The 18,588-nt window shown below is 43.9% G+C and overlaps 1 protein-coding gene and 1 long non-coding RNA gene across 5 annotated transcripts in view; one reads left to right on the plus strand and one right to left on the minus strand.

The window, feature by feature from the left end:
* LOC138826685 (uncharacterized) overlaps positions 1-276 on the plus strand; it is a 601,987-nt gene extending 601,711 nt beyond the window's left edge. Inside the window, exon 2 of the long non-coding RNA XR_011371811.1 lies at positions 239-276. This is a non-coding gene — a long non-coding RNA (uncharacterized lncRNA). The remainder of the gene's footprint in view (positions 1-238) is intronic.
* LOC138826683 (WW domain-containing oxidoreductase) overlaps positions 1-18,588 on the minus strand; it is a 737,670-nt gene that overhangs the window by 569,141 nt on the left and 149,941 nt on the right. The gene's annotated exons all lie outside the window — the stretch shown is intronic.

An 18,588-nucleotide genomic window follows, 5' to 3' on the forward strand; every position in this document is an offset into this window, starting at 1 on the left:
TAAAGAGCTTCATCCTGTAAAATTCATTGTCAACTTTCCAGGCTGAAGCATGCATTGCTCCGTGTGTGTGGTGTGCGTGCAAGTGCACGCGCACACGCACGCACACACATGCATGCACATGTGAATAACTTTTCTCCCTACAATTTCCCACTTACAATTCCTGCTTGACCCTTCTCAATACTTTTCTTACATGTAGACATGAGTTCAAGCCCCAGTTACCTGGAATCAAGAAAGAAAGAAGAAAAAAAAAAAAAAAAAAAAAAAAAAAAAAGAAAAGGTAAGAAATGGCCCTAGCCCATAATTTACAAGCAATACTACAAGAAGTTACTAAGAGTGAAGGGAAAGTATCTGTGACAAGAGCTTGAATGCAAAGCTGCAAATTGTATGGTTATCTTTTCAAATATTGTCCAGGGGCTCATGGTCAATGGCAGCTCTTTCATTCCAGCAAGTTCTAATTCATGTCCCACCATATTCTTCCTGGGGTTAGCAAGGATCCCCACCCCAACCCAAACCTTTAAAACCTGGAGCTCTGATACACTGGGGCAAACAGCACTTCAGCAAATTCTGCTCAATTCCATGTATTCAAACATGTGACCTGGGCTCCCCCCACTTTTCAAAGAGCCTCAGCCTGTAAAATTCAGCACCACCTTTCCAGGCTGCAGTGTGTATAGCCGTGTGTGTGTGTGTGTGTGTGTGTGTGTGTGTGTGTGTGTGTGTGTGTGTGTGTGTGTGTGTGTGTGTGTGTGTGTGTGTGTGTGTGTGTGTGTGTGTGTGTGTGTGTGTGTGTGTGTGTGTGTGTGTGTGTGTGTGTGTGAAGTGTGTATAGCCGTGTGTGTGTGAAGTGCGTATAGCCGTGTGTGTGTGCATGTGTGTGTGTGTGTGTGTGTGTGTGTGTGTGACCTTTCCACCTCCAATTCAGCACCCACAATTTGCCTTTGTACTTTCTCAATACTTTGCTTGCAGTAGCAACTCTGAGGCTGCTGCTACTAGCAAGACCACTTAAGATACTCCTAGCTATTTACTTTGGAGTTCAAGGCCACCAGAACTTGTTCCAAGCACTTGATCTCCCCAATGCCCTCAAGAGAACAGTGTGATTGTTTTCTCCATTTTAAGACCACAGAACTAAGACTTGAGAGTATTAAATTGAGGGTATCCAACTCTGAAGTGGTCAGGCTGGGATTTGACCCAAGACAGTGCTTCTCCTGAGCCTCAACCAACATGGGAAGGTGTCCATAAAAGAGCCAAGCCACACAGACTCTTGGGTAGCACCATGGTCCTGAACTGTGGCTCCACAACTCAGGAATGCAGGGATGGGGGCCTGAAATCCTGCCTTACTGAACATTGCAATCATTGTTGTTCAGCAGTTAGATGTCTACAGGCTCTAGGATTTTGCCTAGACCACCCATTGTACTGTATGGAAATGAGGTTGGTCCTCTCATGGGGGAGACCTTACAACAAGAGCGCTTATATAAGAGACACAAGAAAGGGAAACTCACCTACATGGCACAGAGATGTTCATTCCTGAGAATGAACTGAGTCAAAACTGAATCACTGAATTGGGGTGGGGGAGGGGTAGAGGAGGATCAATGTAGCTTAAATATAGGATCCATAGATTCTGATCACTGGACTTGCCGTGTTATTTCTGCATGCATTCGTCACCCTCAGGCCCCCACTTCTCTCTCTACCATTCTCTTCATTGTAGTTGCAGTACAGGAGATCTCTTTGGGACCTAACCAAGAAGAAGCACGGTGATGGGCCAGAAGCAAAGGAAGTCTTCTACAGCCTCCAGACTGTAGGGCCTTCAGCAGCGGTCCCAGCACAGACAGCAACAATAAAAGAACTATTTGCAAGCCTGAATTAAACTAGACTTGAGCCCTGTGAGATCAGGGATGAAAGCAGAAAGGTATATTTTTAAAGAGAAAGTTTTATGTTCCTTTAAAACTTGGACTTGATTTTTAAGAGAGTCTTATCCTTGTCCTTTCGGGCTAGCTTTCACACCGTTAAACAGGATGAGAACATAATCCATATTGTTTTATGGAGAATCCACTTTTAAGATATGTACAACATTTAAGGAACATTAAGGGAAGCGGAAATTGAATTCCTTCCAGAAAAGCTTTAACTTGAGATAAGAAAAAAAGGCCACAGGTTAGAAGTATTGCCAAAATTATAATCAGAAATTGCCAGGGCAATTGCAGAGTAGCCTCATGAACTGCGGTATGAATTATTTCTTGTGACCTTTAATAAGACAGTAATGCAATTAATTTCTAAAGAAGATAAAAGGGAAGCATATTTTCCAGCAATCTGGAGAATACGAGTTCATTTATTCATTGGATGAGTATTTACCAAGCAGCTTATTGGGGCATGGACTGGGATGGGCACAGAGAGATGTCATCCCCAGATGTCATCCTGTGGGGGGCAGGAACAATGAGGATGTGTGGGGGCCAGAGGAACGGGTTGACCAGCTGGCATTGTGACCTGTGAAATATACCACGTAAAACATGCATGCAGGGACTAACAGACCAGACTGAGAGACTCACAACCGGATATACAATCAGATTAGCATGAATACGATCATTAAAATCTTGGCAATGTGTGGGAGATCCCCAGAGGAGAGAGGATCAGCAAGTGAAGAAATTGGTCAAAAGCAAACTTTGGGGAGTGCTGAACCTTAAATGATGATAGAAGAAAATGAAGTTAGGTGGAAAGGGGAAATTGCAATGGTTACAATAATTAAAAAAAAGACAAAAAGACAAGTATAAAAGAACCAATGTTTAACTGGAATAATGACCGAATGATTCTGAATATACTAAAAGCCACTGAAAGAGTGAATTAACAAAGCTGAAATCCTCATCCTAAGAAAGAGAGAAAATAAAAGTATGATTCATAAATATATCTTTGTTATTCAACGTCATCAGTTGTCATTCTATACTTACCTTTCAAAATAAAATAAAACCATAATAAAATGCATTACTCTCTTCCTCCTGCCTCTCTCCCAGTCTCTATCCCTTCTTCTCTCTTCTCCTCCCGCCATGTGTGTGGGGGTAGGTAGGTAGGCAGATGAAATCCAGGGCTCTGCACATGCTAAGCAATAGCTCTGGCACTAAGCTACCCTTCCAGACCTGGAAATATTCTATTTCTTGATTGTACTACTGGCTTTATAGTTACGTATCATTGTCAAAACTCACTGAATGGTATATTTAAGTGCTGTAGTGTATTGTACGTAAATTATACCTCAACAAAGTTGATAAAACCAAGCCAATCCAAGCAAGGAGACAAAAAAAAAATGCTGCAAATTTTTTCTTGAACAAATACTAAAGTGAACATCCAAATCGCCCCCCTGTGGAAATGGCGGAAATGGCCACAGGTGCCCCCACCACACAGAGCCGAGAGGTTTTGGTCACTATGGTTTGCGTTTCATTTGTTTTCTGCAGTGCTGGAGATCAAACTCCAGACTTTGTGCGTGACAGTTGAGGGCCCGGCTGCTAAGCTACACCCCACCCCAACCGAGTTTATGGCATTTCCCAAGCCTTTCCGAACCATCACACTCAACAAAACTAAAATCGCCTTTTGCAGCCAAGGGGTAAGATGTGCACAGATGTGCAGCACTTCTGGGACTCCGAGGGGCAGCCCTCTCTGTGCTGCAGAGCACTGCTGCCCAGCTAGCGGGCAGACATGGCAGCTGTTGTCATGGCAACGATAACACTGATAAACCTGACCGCAGGCCAGACAATCTCAGGCCCTCAACTTCCTCCAAGCGATGGACTTCCCAGTCATCCAATGATGTGGAGACTAACAACCTCCCCTCACGAACTCACAACCATCTCCCTGTTCAGTGTTCAGAGAGGCTAAGTGACTTTCCAGAATTCCCGCAGCTAAGGCAGTGACAGAGGCCATCTGAGCCTGAGGCCCACACTCCCCAATCACCTGCCTCAGAGCAGATCTGTAATGGTGGTCAGGCAGATCAGCAAGACAGAATGGCTTGCTTTTCCTCAGCACACATAAGGAAAGAGGGAAAGCTCAACTTTGATCAGGTCCAAACAGCAAGAGCATTGGGACACCAGATGTGGCTCCTCCTCACCCGCTTACTGCCCTAACCCGAGTTCTGTGTTGAAACACCAGCTGTACGCATTCAAGTGGGCATCCTTCCTCACAGCCAGTGTCTGGTTGTAGCCAGAGCTCTGCCTGCTCAGGGGACAGAGAGAGGAGGGCAGGAAGTGATCCCTACTAAATACAAGGAGGTCATTTGCATATAACATGGGACAGACCCAGCCATCAAGGCAGAAACACAAGTCAGGTTCATTTTGGTAATTGCACCTTCCTTATTGGAAATTATTTGGAAATGATCATTATGATCCAGATTTATATGGCATACTTCTTTAAGTTTCATCGGAGACTACATTAATAAGAGACAAGATGAACATATGCAGAATTTATGGAGAATTGAAGCAGTGGGTCCTATCATTTACCATACCACAAAGAAATGCTCCTCACCCAAAGTCCCCTGGGTACAACGTTTTATTCATCATCCTGTCAAGACTCTGCCATTCATTCCTAAGTACCAGCCACTCTCTCCTGCCCTGGCTGGGAATTCTGTTCAGTCTGGTGAAACACACTAATTATACACTGTCACCTTATGCCCTTAGGATGATATACCTGACCATGGTGAGGAAGACTAATGATGGGGCTCTGGAAACATTTTTGATAGTTAGGAATAAAGGACAAAAATGGGAGGATGAGGCACGGGGTGGTGGGGGAGGCAGAAAGGAGAGAAAATGCTGGAGGGGGAAAAAGGCAAAGAAAGAACAAGATAGCATGGTTCTAGCACAAAAACTGACACAAAAAACCAATGAACTGAATAGACAACCCAGAAATAAGCTCATGTACTTACAACCAGCTGATGTTTGACAAAGGCACTAAAACCACATGTTGGAGAAAAGGTAACTGGTAACTTCTTTGATAAATGGTGCTGGGAAACCTGGATATCCATACATAAAAGACTGAAACTATAACCCTGTCTCTCACTCTGCACTAATATCAATTCTAAGTGGATCAAAAAACTTTAACTACTTCAAGAAAACATAGGGAAAACACTGGGACAGACAGGCACAGGCAACACCAATAAGTCCGCAAATCAAAGATGGGCAAACAGAATCGCACCAAACTAAAAAGCTTCTGCAGAGCAAAGAAAACAGTCACTAAACTGAAAGAGACACGAACAGGAATGGGAGAAAATCTTCACCAGACATACATCTACCATGGGAAATGGTACGGAAGGGCAAATACGGTTACACTACTTTATATGCATATATGAAAATAGCACAATGAAGCTTGCTGAAGTTTTTTGAAGGAAGAGAAAAATAAGAGAGAGTGGCAGAATTTGATCAGGAAACTTTATACAAGTGTGGGGAAATACCCCCATGAAGCCCCAAGTGCCATTAATAAGTGTTAACAAATACATACAAAAGAACAGGACAGTCGACCTAGCCTGCTGTGTGCAAGCCAGCACCTCATTATCCTTGTCACTGTCATCACCACCCTCATTCTTGAGGAAGGGAAAGTTTGCAAAGCCAAAGTTGGTGTCAAACCAATCATAACCCTTAATGACAAAGGACATAGAATAATTACTGCCTTCCTCCTAGCAGGTCACACACCATGAATGAAAGGCCATTAAACTGAGCTCTTACAGGCTGCATATCACAACCCAAATATGGTACACAACACTGTCCCTGAAACCAGCCTTGCACGTCCTTCCCTGTAAAGTGTCAGGGCCTTTCACCACCTGCAGGTGAGAGCCCACGAGGGGCTGCACCCTGCACAAGACCTCTGCTCAAGGCCCTGCGAGACCTAATGAGATGCAGGGAGTCTGAGCACAGGGGGTATACATCTTCAGGCCCCACCAAAAGCCGTGCCTGTTGACAGCAGTCCGTCAGTGATGGATTGAGAATTAATATGGAAATGGAAGGAGGAGAAAAATGAAGACCTGCATACCAGCCAAGTAATGTGCCTGCAAGAAGTGGCCAGAGAACGTGGCGACAGCTCAGAATTGCTTTATTCAATCAGCACAACCTCACGGGTGACAAGCAACTTGATGAAAGGAAAGAAAAGGACATTCGCATGCACAAATGCATGCATGCATGCACACGTATGCGTGTACACACTGGCACGCTCCTGAGAGCCAGAGATCACAGTGAAGGCACACAGTCCCGGTGACACTCTCAATCTTGTCACCCCTATATTTCTCGTGAATTGATAGTGAAACAAAAGTCAAACAAGATAAAAGGAGATTAGAACTATTTCTTGGCCCAATGGACTATGATTGATCTATGTCCAGAAACATGAATGTGTGCTCACAAGTTTTGTGCATGGGCCCAAACACCATTCTTATTACCTGCAAGGCCCTAAGCCCTAGATAAACTGACAGCTCCAAAGCAATGCGCAGCTGTGTGAAATGAATTGAGATCCTGGAAGATACAAAGGATGCACTCTTTAATCCTCCTACCTACTGTCTCCCTCATAGCTGGGATTATAGGCTTGTGGCACAACACTTGGGTCACCTGTCACACTTGATATGAATAGTTCTATATGTCATTTAAAAGATTCAGTGAAAGAAACGGACATTCTCATCAAACCTGGTTGCTGGGTGATCCAATGCAGTATCTTGCAAGGCCTCTTACCAATGAAGACACAGGAGGGTAGAGAGAAAAAGCTCAGCCAGGAATGAACCAGCTGGAGCAGCAATGGGACATCTGAGTAATGTGACTCCTCCCACCCCCAGCCCAGAACACTCAGTCCTGGGGACTGTGCTAGGGTCTCGGGGCACCACTTCAAGTGGAATTTCTAGGGCAAGCAGCTGCTGTATCAACCATCATAATAGCACTTATGCATTCAACACACAAAGTGAACTTTAAGATAAACTGATTAATAACAGTGGATCAATACTGGTTTGGAAGTGTCACAGTGGCTCAAGTGCTAGAGCACGAGCCTTGAGCTGAAGAGCTGAGGGGCAGCTCCCAGGCCCAGAGTTCAAGCCCCATGACTGACAAAAAAAAAAAAAAGAAGAATTTCAACACTGGTTTATTAATCACTAGTGTGGTATATCACAGTAATATAAAAGGTTAATAGACCCCCTGTGTCAGGGAAGGGCAGGGGTATTCTTCAACATATCCTCTCTAGGATTTATCTCTATTCATTCAATGTAGTTAGTAGTTAAGTCTTGCACAGGCTACCTACCAAAACATGCTTTCTTTGAACAATGTTTAGAGAATCATGACCTGATAGTCATTTAAAATCAGGAAATACTACTTCAAAGAACAAGCATTGTTTGGCTCTTAATCATTAAAAACAGTATCAAGAATCATGATAGTAGTGGGTCAATCTTGCTGCATGGAAATAGGTAACTAGCCTGAGGGGCCATTTCCTCCCTATGTAGGAAAGGTGACCAACTGCGCCTCTAACCAGTCCCAGGTCCTAGCCACCCATATGTCAAGCACAAGTCTCCTCCACTCTCTCACTGGCAATTGCAACCTTTTCATGTCATTGGATGGAACAAATGATATGCAGATCACCTGGGTACCTTTTAGAAATGCAGGCTGGGCTGGGTGTTGGTAGCTCACACCTATAATCCTAGCTATTCAGGAGGCTGAGATCTGGGGATTGTGGTTCAAATGGCACAGCACCAGCCTTGAGCATATGAAGCTCCGGAACAATATCCAAGCCCTGAGTTCACAGAAAATAAAACAAAACAAAATGATACATGCTGGAGCCCAATGTCAGTCTTAGAAGAGTCAGAACAGCAGGGTCTCAAACTTGACCAAGTTTGACTTCACAAAAGCTAACTATCTTGCCCTTGTGACTCTCATAGGACCACGGAAATCTGTAGCCATATGCCACAACTCCACCTGTGGGGCTTCAGCTCCCATTCTCAAGGATCTGACTCAGTAGATTTAGGATGAGGCCAGAGGATTTCTGCTGAGAACAAGCTACAGAGAGACACTGAGGTTGGTGGTCCAACAACCACTTGGAAAACATTTGGCCTCCATGGTTAGGAATCCTGTAATAAATATCCATCTCAACTTCTGCTTCTTGCAAGAACAACAACATAAAAGTTGGCATTTCCTCCATCAATGTAATGTTCTTGATCTCATTCAGCTAGGATTTGGTGAATTAGGGGAGGGAGGTGGTATTTCCCCATTTTCCCAGTGGGTGGTTTGCATTCTCTGAAAGTTTCTCCCACATGGGTTAGCATTTTGTTTAGTTAGCTACTTGAAAACAATGTCTCTTTTTTCTCCTGCAGAAATAGAGCCATTTAAATTAATTCTTGGGTTTATAATACATACAATTAGTTCCAAGCAATATACAACTCTATACTCTGTTGGGGAATATCTTGATTACACAAATGTGAAAATAATCAACCAGAATGATGGCTGGGAAAACGGCATTAAAAATACCCCCTTTTCGATATTTCTGCCATTTGGCTGTGAATGATAGACCGGCCCCACCATAAGCGCTTGCTGTATCTTTAATGGTCCACCCAGAGCTCAGAGTAGAGTCTCAACTATTTGTTCTTTGCTGTTGTTATATTCTGTTCCAAGGTTCATAATTTGAAAATCGACTTTGGGGACTTTTTGCTCGGTCTATTAAAATGATTCATGTTGCATTCAACATAAATTGTGCATTCACAGAGGCGGGTGAGAGCCCGTATTCGCAGCGTAATAACTAAAGTGAATTTTGTACAGGCCGCAGTCTGTGGCAGCGATGTGGTATCATTTGTCTTAATTTTTCTTTGGCATTACATTAGGCAGATGCATTTACATTTCCAGGTATGGCTAACCACTTTAAAAACTTTGTTTTTACAGCATGAGTAAAGGGGGAATCGAATCTGCATGTTTATGTGATATAACATCAAATCATGCCATTTTACTGTGTGGAGTGTGTAGGGATTTACATTCCATTTACCTGGCTTCACAAAGGGAACTTGGACTCATATGCAAAGTACATGAAATATTTACCGTGGATAGATCCTGCAAGGCTTCTAAAAGAAAAAGATGAGGAGGGGGAAGAGATAAAACCTGCTCTGATGTTGCTGGCAGTACTTTAGCGGAAATCGCTTAAGTGCGTTCATCATTTAAACACAAACACATCTTAAATGAAACCAAACTCCAAATAACTGAAGCCAAAACTTTAGGTGACAGGTGCACAGAGGAGCCATTTGTTACCGATACACAAAAGTACATGATGTTTACACACACACACACACACACACACACACACACACACACACACACACACACACGTGCATGCAAACACACACACAAAAACACATAAGCACCCTGCTCATGAAATATGGATTCCAGAGGATTGCATCCCAGAGTGCGCCTACATTTCCATTAATGTCATTTAAGATGTATACGTGCCTGTGTTGGTATGCTTAAGTCTTTTAGTGGAACAGTTCTACAAATATGATGTACTGACTTAATTATTTCAGATGGATGGAGAAAGTACAAAGAAGAAATCTTAAGTTCTATCAATGTATTTTTTATCAGTCAGCTCTCAGCTCAGAGTGCATTACCCTCCCTGCACCCCACAACTACGATGACAAATGAAAATTAATTGTTGTCATTTAAACATGAAAATGAAGTTTTAAAAACAAAATATCATCACACAAAATAAAAATTTCTTCCCTGCTACTCAGAATAAGGTTCAAATCTTGGTGGGTGGAGAAGAGTCACTGGCTCTATTTGCATAAATGTTCTGAGCAAATCAACATGATTTTGCATATTGTCGTTAAGATCATTAGCAATGAAGGCAGATCCTCCTATTTGGCATTCTAACTCCAACCAGGCTATAGGCCACAGGGCTGAAGTGTCCCAAGCCTCTGCCTCTCCATCTGTAAAATGGGGTCTTGCCATGAGAATTATATGCATGAATTTCTTAGCAGAGCAAAGCAGACCATCCAGGTTAATTAATAACATGATCACTATTAGTTATGAAACTAGAGTAAAGGGAATAATCAAGGCAAATGGAGGTCATTGCATCCAATTGTAATGGTATAAAGGAAAAGCAACAGCTCAGTAGCTTAGGCCACTCAAGAGCGGATGAGTTGCCTGTGACACAGGAATGGGTGAACCCCATTTTCCTTCTCCTGCTTGAGTGTACCTGCGCCCTCTATTCCCCACCCTCCACAGTGGGTTGCAGCAGCAAGAGACCCTGGCCAGAAGCCCAGGCGGTGCCACCAAGACTTCCCCACTTTCAGAGTCAAGAGCCAAAACAAACCTCTTCCTTTACAAATTACTCAACATCTGTTACTTGGTGTAACAATGACACCCTGATTTTACACAAAAGCCATACCCATGTGCGTCTAGCCACCACCACGGCGCCACCTCAGGTAAAAAGAATGAGTTTGAATCAGCTACATCCTAAGTATGGTCACCAAGGAATCTCAAAATTAAGAATGTCATGAGGCCTTGTATATTAGCATATAATTGGTTTATTCCACTTATAGTCAGGGGGGACTATAAAATAGAAAAAGTACACAAACAAATATACTAATATTGCTTTCCCTGTAACTATAGTCTTAGCAATGGACACATTATTGAACTCAACATTTTATTTAGTAAATAATGCAAAAAATCCTCAAGCACAAAGAAGAAAATATCCTCAGTAATCATCCCTATAACTGAAAAACATTTTGTTATAATAAAAAAAAGGCCTTCCAAATTATGGACCTGAGTCTGAATCAAACATATTCAGAGACTGTAGGTGATAAAAATAATACAGACTAGGGGAGAAAAAAATCTATATTTTAATCTTTTGGGGGGCAGAAACAAATTATCTTATTTACTACATGAATGATTTCCTCAATTTAACGGCAATCCTGAGCGTCACTCCCACCTGTCTGAATCATCAGGCTGGCCCAGAAAAGACTAGATCATTTTTATTAGCAAGGAGTATTCAAAGAGAAGGGAGAGAGAAGACTTTACCCATATCAAAAATAAGAATAACATGCACATCATCTCAGCTTACAAAAACCTAATTTTATTTTCTTCTGTTTCTGGGAAGAAGTCTGAAGAGGACATGGGAAGGAGCAAATTAAATTCCTCCTTGGGGGGAGACGAGAGGGAGCCGTCAAGCTTTGGGAGCGCACGCGCACAGCCAGTGCCAGCCTTGCTCCTCCAGCCCCATCGTCACAGCAGAAGGGAGGGAAGGCGTAGCCTTAGGGAAGGGGTCTCGGAACACATCAATACAGGATGTATTCTATAGTTCATTGGCTTAGGAGTTTTTTTTTAATTTGTGAGACAGAGAAATACACCATAGATAGATCGATGGAGTGTGTATATACATTTACACACATACACCTTATGTTTATACATATCATCTGGTGTATATGGTGTATATATAATACATGATACATGTGGTATATAAGGTATGTATATGTATATAAATATGTTATATGTATACCTTCCTATCTATACATTATATATATATATACTATATAGTGTACATATACAGGTATTGTATGTATACACACACATATAATGTAAAATTTCCCATTGACCCTCTTAAGTGTAAGCACATTCACACGATTACTGAAATCCACTTGTTATTCAGGACTCTCGCCCTTTTAGGGAAGCTTGGTGCTGGCAGATCAGTCAGGGTGTCCCTGGTGCTGCTGCCTCTCCATGAAAACGTAGATGGCATCCAGATTGCCCAATACACAGAAGGTACCATAGACTCAGCCTCGGGACCCAAGTGACAGTCACCTGCTTCCAGGTGAGCTATGGAGGGAGGGGAGAGGGAGAGAGGAAGGAGGGAACAAAGGAGGAAGGAAGGCAGGAGGGAGAAAGGAGGGAGGGAGGAAGGGAGAGAAGGAAGAAGGCAGAAAAGCAGGGAAGGGTAGGTAGAAGCGGGAGGGGAGGAAACCCGGGCTCATTCAGGTTTGCTGCCTGACTTCTCCTAATATTCAACTCTGTTTAAAGTCACCTCTGGGGGCTCTAGGGGCTTACTGGACACCTTTTACCAGAGACTAAATTAAACAATATGCCCTTAGTTAGGGGCTCTGAAGACTCTCTCTTCTTATTCTGAAGAATGCTCCCCACTGAAAAGACCAAAGCACTCTTTCGGTCGAAAAAGAAGGGGGGGTGGCATGCAGGGAACCTCAAGTCATGCCAAAGGGAGCAAAGGGAGGTTTCCCACTGAAGTCGAGCAAGTACCCCCCGCCCCATACACACCCATACCCACTGTGGAAGAGAAGGGCTGTGGTTCACCAGCGCCAGGCTGCGAGCTCTGCGTGCAGGGCTGCCTGTCCCGCAGGCCCAACCCTCAGGACTGTTCCTGCCTCCCCCCCGCCCCCCCCCGGGCGGCGAGGACCTGAACACAGAGGTGAGGGGCAGCCCGCAAGGTGGGCTGGCTCAGGAGAGGCTGGGCTCGCCAACACCCACACCCGGACTGGTAGGGACACAGGCTGGAACAAATCAAGCCGCCTGTCACACGATGACAGAGTGATTTCTTTCCCGACGTGACATATTCATTTATCATCTTTCCTAAGACAGAGCCGAGCTATAATTTAGTCCCATCGCCGCTGCTTAAATGAACTCCAGGTTTGGATGGGCTCTTCCTGATTCTCCGAGGCGGGGTCACATGGGGGACTGATGTCACGAAGTCAGGGTTTAAAACTTCACATGGGCGCTTGTGGGCGAGTGGGAGGCTCCTGGAGCCGTGCTGGGGTCCAGCAGGTCAAGGATGGCTGGCAGTTGTTTGGGTTCATGATAATGAGCCTCCAGAGCCACACAGAGAAGCAAGACAAATTCAATTGGAAAAGAACAAATCTTTAGATGTATCAGTCTGTTATCTGCATGTGGAATGTCCCATGTTCAATATACATAAAGAACTCAATCTAATATGTCCCAGAAATTGAGCTTGACTGGAGAAACATGTTTCTTAATAAGTGTGCCTTTTCATGGGACGTTCTATCAGCGTTTGAAGTACAGTGTGCCTTTAAAAGTCTGAAACATTTAAGTCCATGTTTGTAACAAGAAAGAATGCCAGGACCTGTGGGGATGAAAGATGGAAGGAAAATAAAAATCTTGAGTAAAAAAGGTGCTGTGTGCCAGAAAATGTGCTTTATAGGTTTTCTCAGGAACACAACTAGAACAGTTGTGAGCGGAACAAAGAGGTCAGAGAGGTTAATTAATTTGTTCAAAGTCACACAGCAAGTAGTAGGGGGCTAGGATTCCTTCACTAAGCCAAGTTTCCTCTTGGGATGAGAACCCTCTCCACCGCCTCCTCTTTCTCCCAGGGGATAATTACGGCACAGTGTGTTCACAGAAAAATAATGATGACAGTGGCGGCCTATAAAAAAGAAGATGGAATATGCCAAATTGGCATATTGTGTATGCCCCGCCGTATACGTTTCTGCAAGTGAGCATATGAGCACCGAACGGCAAGCCTGCTGGTACTCTGCCGTTCTGTGGGCCCCCATCGCTGAGGCTCCCAGGGTGAGAGGCCCCGAACTCAGCGCGGTGGACAGATTCTGAGGTCTCAGTTCTGAGCTCAGAGGAACCAGCGACTTTCAGAGGGAAGCACAAGGTTTAAAGGCCAGTGAGGACTGGAGTCCTCCTTCCCAGGGCCTGGGGGACGGGAGGGGGAGGGTCCAATGCTGGGCAGCTGTCTGAGCTTGCCTCTTCTGCATGAGAGAGTTGGCATGAGACTTCACGTGCCAGGACCCAAAGGCAGGGCATGGAAGGTCTTATCTTCCCTACCACGCCTGTCCTCATCCCCAGAAGCTAGCAGTGAGTGGTGAGGTCCAGGGGTGGAGGCAGATCCCCTAATTCAGAAGTCTTCGATAACTCCAGGCCAGTGGCCTTGCCTCCGAGCCTGAAAGGCTAACCTCGCGGCAGTCACTTCGGTTTCAGCCCCTTGAAAAACACGAGGTGACGAAACCCCCTCGCAGCAATCTCCAAGAAGGAGAAATAAATTAATCAAGCTGCCACACAGAGAAGGCCAGCTTGACCTCCTTCTGATCTCATTACTTCTCTATTACCCTTTTGAAAAACATCCTCGCACAGAGATCACTAATTGAAGATTATGTGGAGGGAATCACACCTCTCCATCACGGCGGGAACTTTTCCCCATTTGTCATTCGAATAATTCACTTCTGTTCTCTTCTGAAGAGACAGAGACACTAATGGACCATCATCAGTTAAAAAGGCAATTTTTCCATTTAATTGCACTCATTAAATACTGCAATAGAACAATTGGAAAAGCAATATTCTCAATATTTAATCATAGTGGAGGAATAATGAAGCATTGCTTCCAAATAAATCTCGGAATATTTATAAAGCCATGAAAGAGCTGTTTTAACAACACCTGTGATCGCAGGCGACATGTTTAAAATTAGACGCGTGATTTTTCATTTCTCCTGATTAGAGCTGGTAAACATTTGCACTGTGGGGGAAGGACGGAAAGGCCCAGTTACCTTGAACAGTTAGTTCAGCCACAGCCCAGAGACTAGAGAATGACTCCCAGCCTTGGACGGAGACTCAGATGCTGGCAGACAAGCCAGACCCAGAGTAAGAAACCTGAGGAATGGGTACTGCACCCAGGTGCAGGCTGTGCCCGGGGTGGTTTTCTGACAGCAAAGAACAATTGTCACTTTCTTGTAGCAGCAAATCTAACCACATAAAATGTATAACTTGATAGGGGTGTGTCTGTGCATGTGTGTGTGTGTGTGTGTGTGTGTGTGACAGACAGACAGACAGACAGAGAGTATGCATACTAGAGCTTGAACAAAGGGCTCACCTTCATGCTTAGCTTTTTTGCTCAAGGCTGGTATCCTAACACTTGAGCCACACCAAAAATATTCTTGCGTCTTGCTGAATAACTGAGATAAGTCTCTGATTTAGCCACCTGGCTGGCTTCAAATGGCAATCCTCAGAAATTAGCCTCCCAGTGCAGCTAGCATTACGGGTGTGAGCCACCAGGAGTGCCCAGCTAATTTGGTAGTTGTCAATTCATTTGTAAGGCATTCTAAATTGTCTTTATCTATTATCCTCCTAGCTTCTTCCCTTATTAATTCATTTCCCTGTGACCACTAACCTACTTTCTGGTTTTTGAAATTCCCCACCCAGGACATTTCTCGTGAAAAAGATGACGAAGGTAGGCTCTGATGATTGGCTCCCTCCACCTGCCATGAGGTATAAGGCTTATCCTGATAGTGGCTTACACCACTGCTCACTCTTGTACCTGACAGGACTATTTCACTGCAGGACCTAATTTACCCCCCCCCCCCATGCATTGACAGGCAGTTGGGTTGTTCCTACCTTTTGGCTATTGTGAATTAACCCGTAAGCATTCTGGTCTGAGTTGCTGTGTACCCTAACACTTGGATTTTTATTTCATTTTGATTCCACATACTGCAGAAGCGGGGGGGGGGGGGTCGCTACTCAGTAGGGTAACCGTAATGTTTAATTACTTGAGGGATGGACAGCCTGGTTTCCAGAGTACCATGCGATCTTACATTCATTCCCACCATCAATAGGTGAGGACCCCAATTTCTCCACCAAGGCAGAAGCTGTTGTCTGACTTTGTACATCACATTTCAACAGAGGTAGGAGACATCCAGGCCCAGAGGAAACCAAGCCAGACAAACAGGAAAGCAGGGTTCCCTGAGGATGCAATTGGTTTCCACGATGACACTGGAAACATTTGGCTTTGGTAAAATTTGGAGCCAAATGTTCAGTCAAGACACGGGGGTTTTGTTGGTCCACTTAAGCTGCCATCTCCCTGCACTAATTTCAATTTGCATTCGATCTACAACCTGTCTCTGTGGGTCTGTCACTTACAATATGTTTAGCAAACACTCTCAAATGAAATCCATTTGCATCTACTCAGTATGAAGAGTGGATGTCGCAGAAGGGAACTAGAATCATATGCCTGTCATCCACTGCTCACTCCCCAACCTCGAGTGTCTCAGTTTCCAGCTGAGCCTACTCTCCCAGGCTGCTGCTATCTCCCCTTCCCAGTGCTCTGGGGGAGCACACGCGGCAGAGTGGTCAGTAACACCGAAGTCCCAGCCTCACGTCTTTAGTCACAGTCAGGACATCCTAATGATGACTTCAAATTCAAACTACAAAGGAAGATTCTTGTGGCAGGCTACAAATAGGTTTCATGTCTTACCTTATTAAAGCTTCAAATTAGCTTACTCTACTGCAGGCTTAATTTACTTTACAAAATGTAAGACTGAGCTGACAGATGGCCCTAAATAAAAGAATATGGAGGGGGAGTAAAGGGAAAGAGGAAGAATAGGGGCAGGACAGGACAGTGGTGGTATTCCATCTGTAAGACGCTTGATCCAAAATGAAGCAGTTTCAGGCAAGGCTTAGAAATTCCTAATTACAGCAGAAATTGGGAGCAGTTTCCACTTAAAAAGATTCAGGCACCCTGCAGATTTCAGCAGTACTGAACATTAGTATTTGATACCCCACCTGGAAAGCTACCGGTGAGGTGTGAACACATTACAGATAGAATAAAGAAACAATCTTGACTACTGGTAAGTGAGGCAGTAGACCTAAAAACCACTTCAGTCTGGCACTTACAGAAAGGCCACAGCATCAGACAACAGGAAGCTAGTCAATTAAAGACAGTGCACCCTGTGTTCATTTGTAAAGGACACCACCACACTTTCGTTAATGGATGCTAATTTTCTCTTCTGCTAGACAAGGTATACCATCTTCTGCAAAACAGCTGGATCATTTGTCAGTAAGAGAAAGACCCAGATGGTTAGAAACATCTAGAAGCTGGAAAACATCTGGATCTTTCACTTTTCCTCCAGATGTGTGGCTTCCCCTAGGTACAGCCTACTATCCTTGGTTAAATAATTCTAAAAAAAGAAAAATTTGTCCAAGAGGTAACTAACTTTCTCCAATCAATTACACACACACACACACACACACACACACACACACACACACACACACACACACACACACACGGCAAAGACAGCCCAAAATCCTTGGGGAATGATACTGTTATCAGAAATTATTTTGATTTATTTTATACCTATGAACTACCCAAAGCTGCTTCTGGAAAGAGCTAGCAAGCAAGGAACAAACAAGCAATAGTGCACTATGCAATAGTGCACTCACCAGAACTGGATTAATTTGACAGCCCAAATGAGAAGTGATAAAGAAACATTTGTTATATGAATGCAGGTATGAATGCATTGTTTGTAATTCTTTTTTTTTTTTTTTTTTTTTTTTTTTGGGTCCGGTTGTGGGGCCTGAACTCTGGGCCTGGGCGCTGTCCCTCAGCTCTTCAGCTCAAGGATAGCGCTCTACCACTTGAGCCACAGCGCCACTTCTGGCTTTTTTTTCTGTTTGCTTATGTGGTGCTGGGGAATCGAACCCAGGGCCTCATGCATGCAAGGCAAGTGCTCTACCACTGAGCCACCTTCCCAGCCCCATTGTTTGTAATTCTTGTTTAATCATCCACCTAAAAATTCAGGTGCAAGCCAGATACAAGTGGCTCACATTTGCAATCCTAGTTATTCAGGAGGCTGAGATTTGTTGGTTACAGTTTGAAACCAGCTTAGCAGGAATGTCTATAAGACTCATCTCCAAAAACCCAGAAATGGAGCTGTGGTTCAAACAGAAAAGCATCATCCTTGAGCAACAAAGCTAAGGGACAGTAGAGCGCTAGCCTTGGGCTGAAGAGCTGAGGGACAGCGCTCAGGCCCAGAGTTCAAGGCCCACAACTGACAAAAAAAAAAAAAAAAAAAAAAAAAAAACAGCTAAGGGACAGTACCCAGGCCTTGAGTTCAAGCCCTCATAATGGCATACACAAAAAAAAAAACAGGCACAACTTTAACTCTAAAATCATTCATTCATTAACTGAATGAACAAAGGTGTATTTGATTTCTACTCTCTGTCAAGTAACATACAAAACACTGAGAAATTGACACTGATCAAAACAGATCAAGTTCAAGGTCTTTGATCCATTTGGAGTTGATTCTGGTGCAGGAGGCTGCAATGCTTGGTAAGAAATGTATGCATTATCCTGCCCATGTAATTGTAACCCCTCTGTACAGTATGTTCTCAAATAAAATAAAATAAAATAAAATAAAATAAAATAAAAACAGATCAAGTTCTTGTGCTCATGGAGTTTCTAGGCTCACTAGAGAGATGAGCAGTAAATAAACAGTTTTACCCAATTAAAATCTATCCACACATGCTAATAAGCACAAGGAAATGAAGGTAAAATGAATAATCAGAGTTAATATTAGGAAGAGGTCCGATTGAGGTTAGCAGGTCAGAGGACATAGACACCCATGTGCACTCACAGACACACAGCACATACCATGTACACACACACATGCCCAAGTGCGTGTGTACCTGTGTATACTCTGTTCTCCCAGACCTTGGACTCCTATCACTTTGTGTTACCTGCTTCTGATGTGCCAAGGCCTCTCAATTATTGCTCCCCTCCAGGAAGCAGAGATCAAGCACGCCCTCATCCTCTGAACTGCAGGGACGCAATGCCTTCAACTCAAAAAGAAAGTGACTTGCATCCCTTGGTGTTTTCTAAAGGGATATT

Source organism: Dipodomys merriami, unplaced genomic scaffold (genome assembly GCF_024711535.1).
Source record: "Dipodomys merriami isolate MVZ:Mamm:240054 unplaced genomic scaffold, mDipMer1.0.p SCAF_148, whole genome shotgun sequence".
Taxonomy (NCBI): Eukaryota; Metazoa; Chordata; class Mammalia; order Rodentia; family Heteromyidae; genus Dipodomys; species Dipodomys merriami.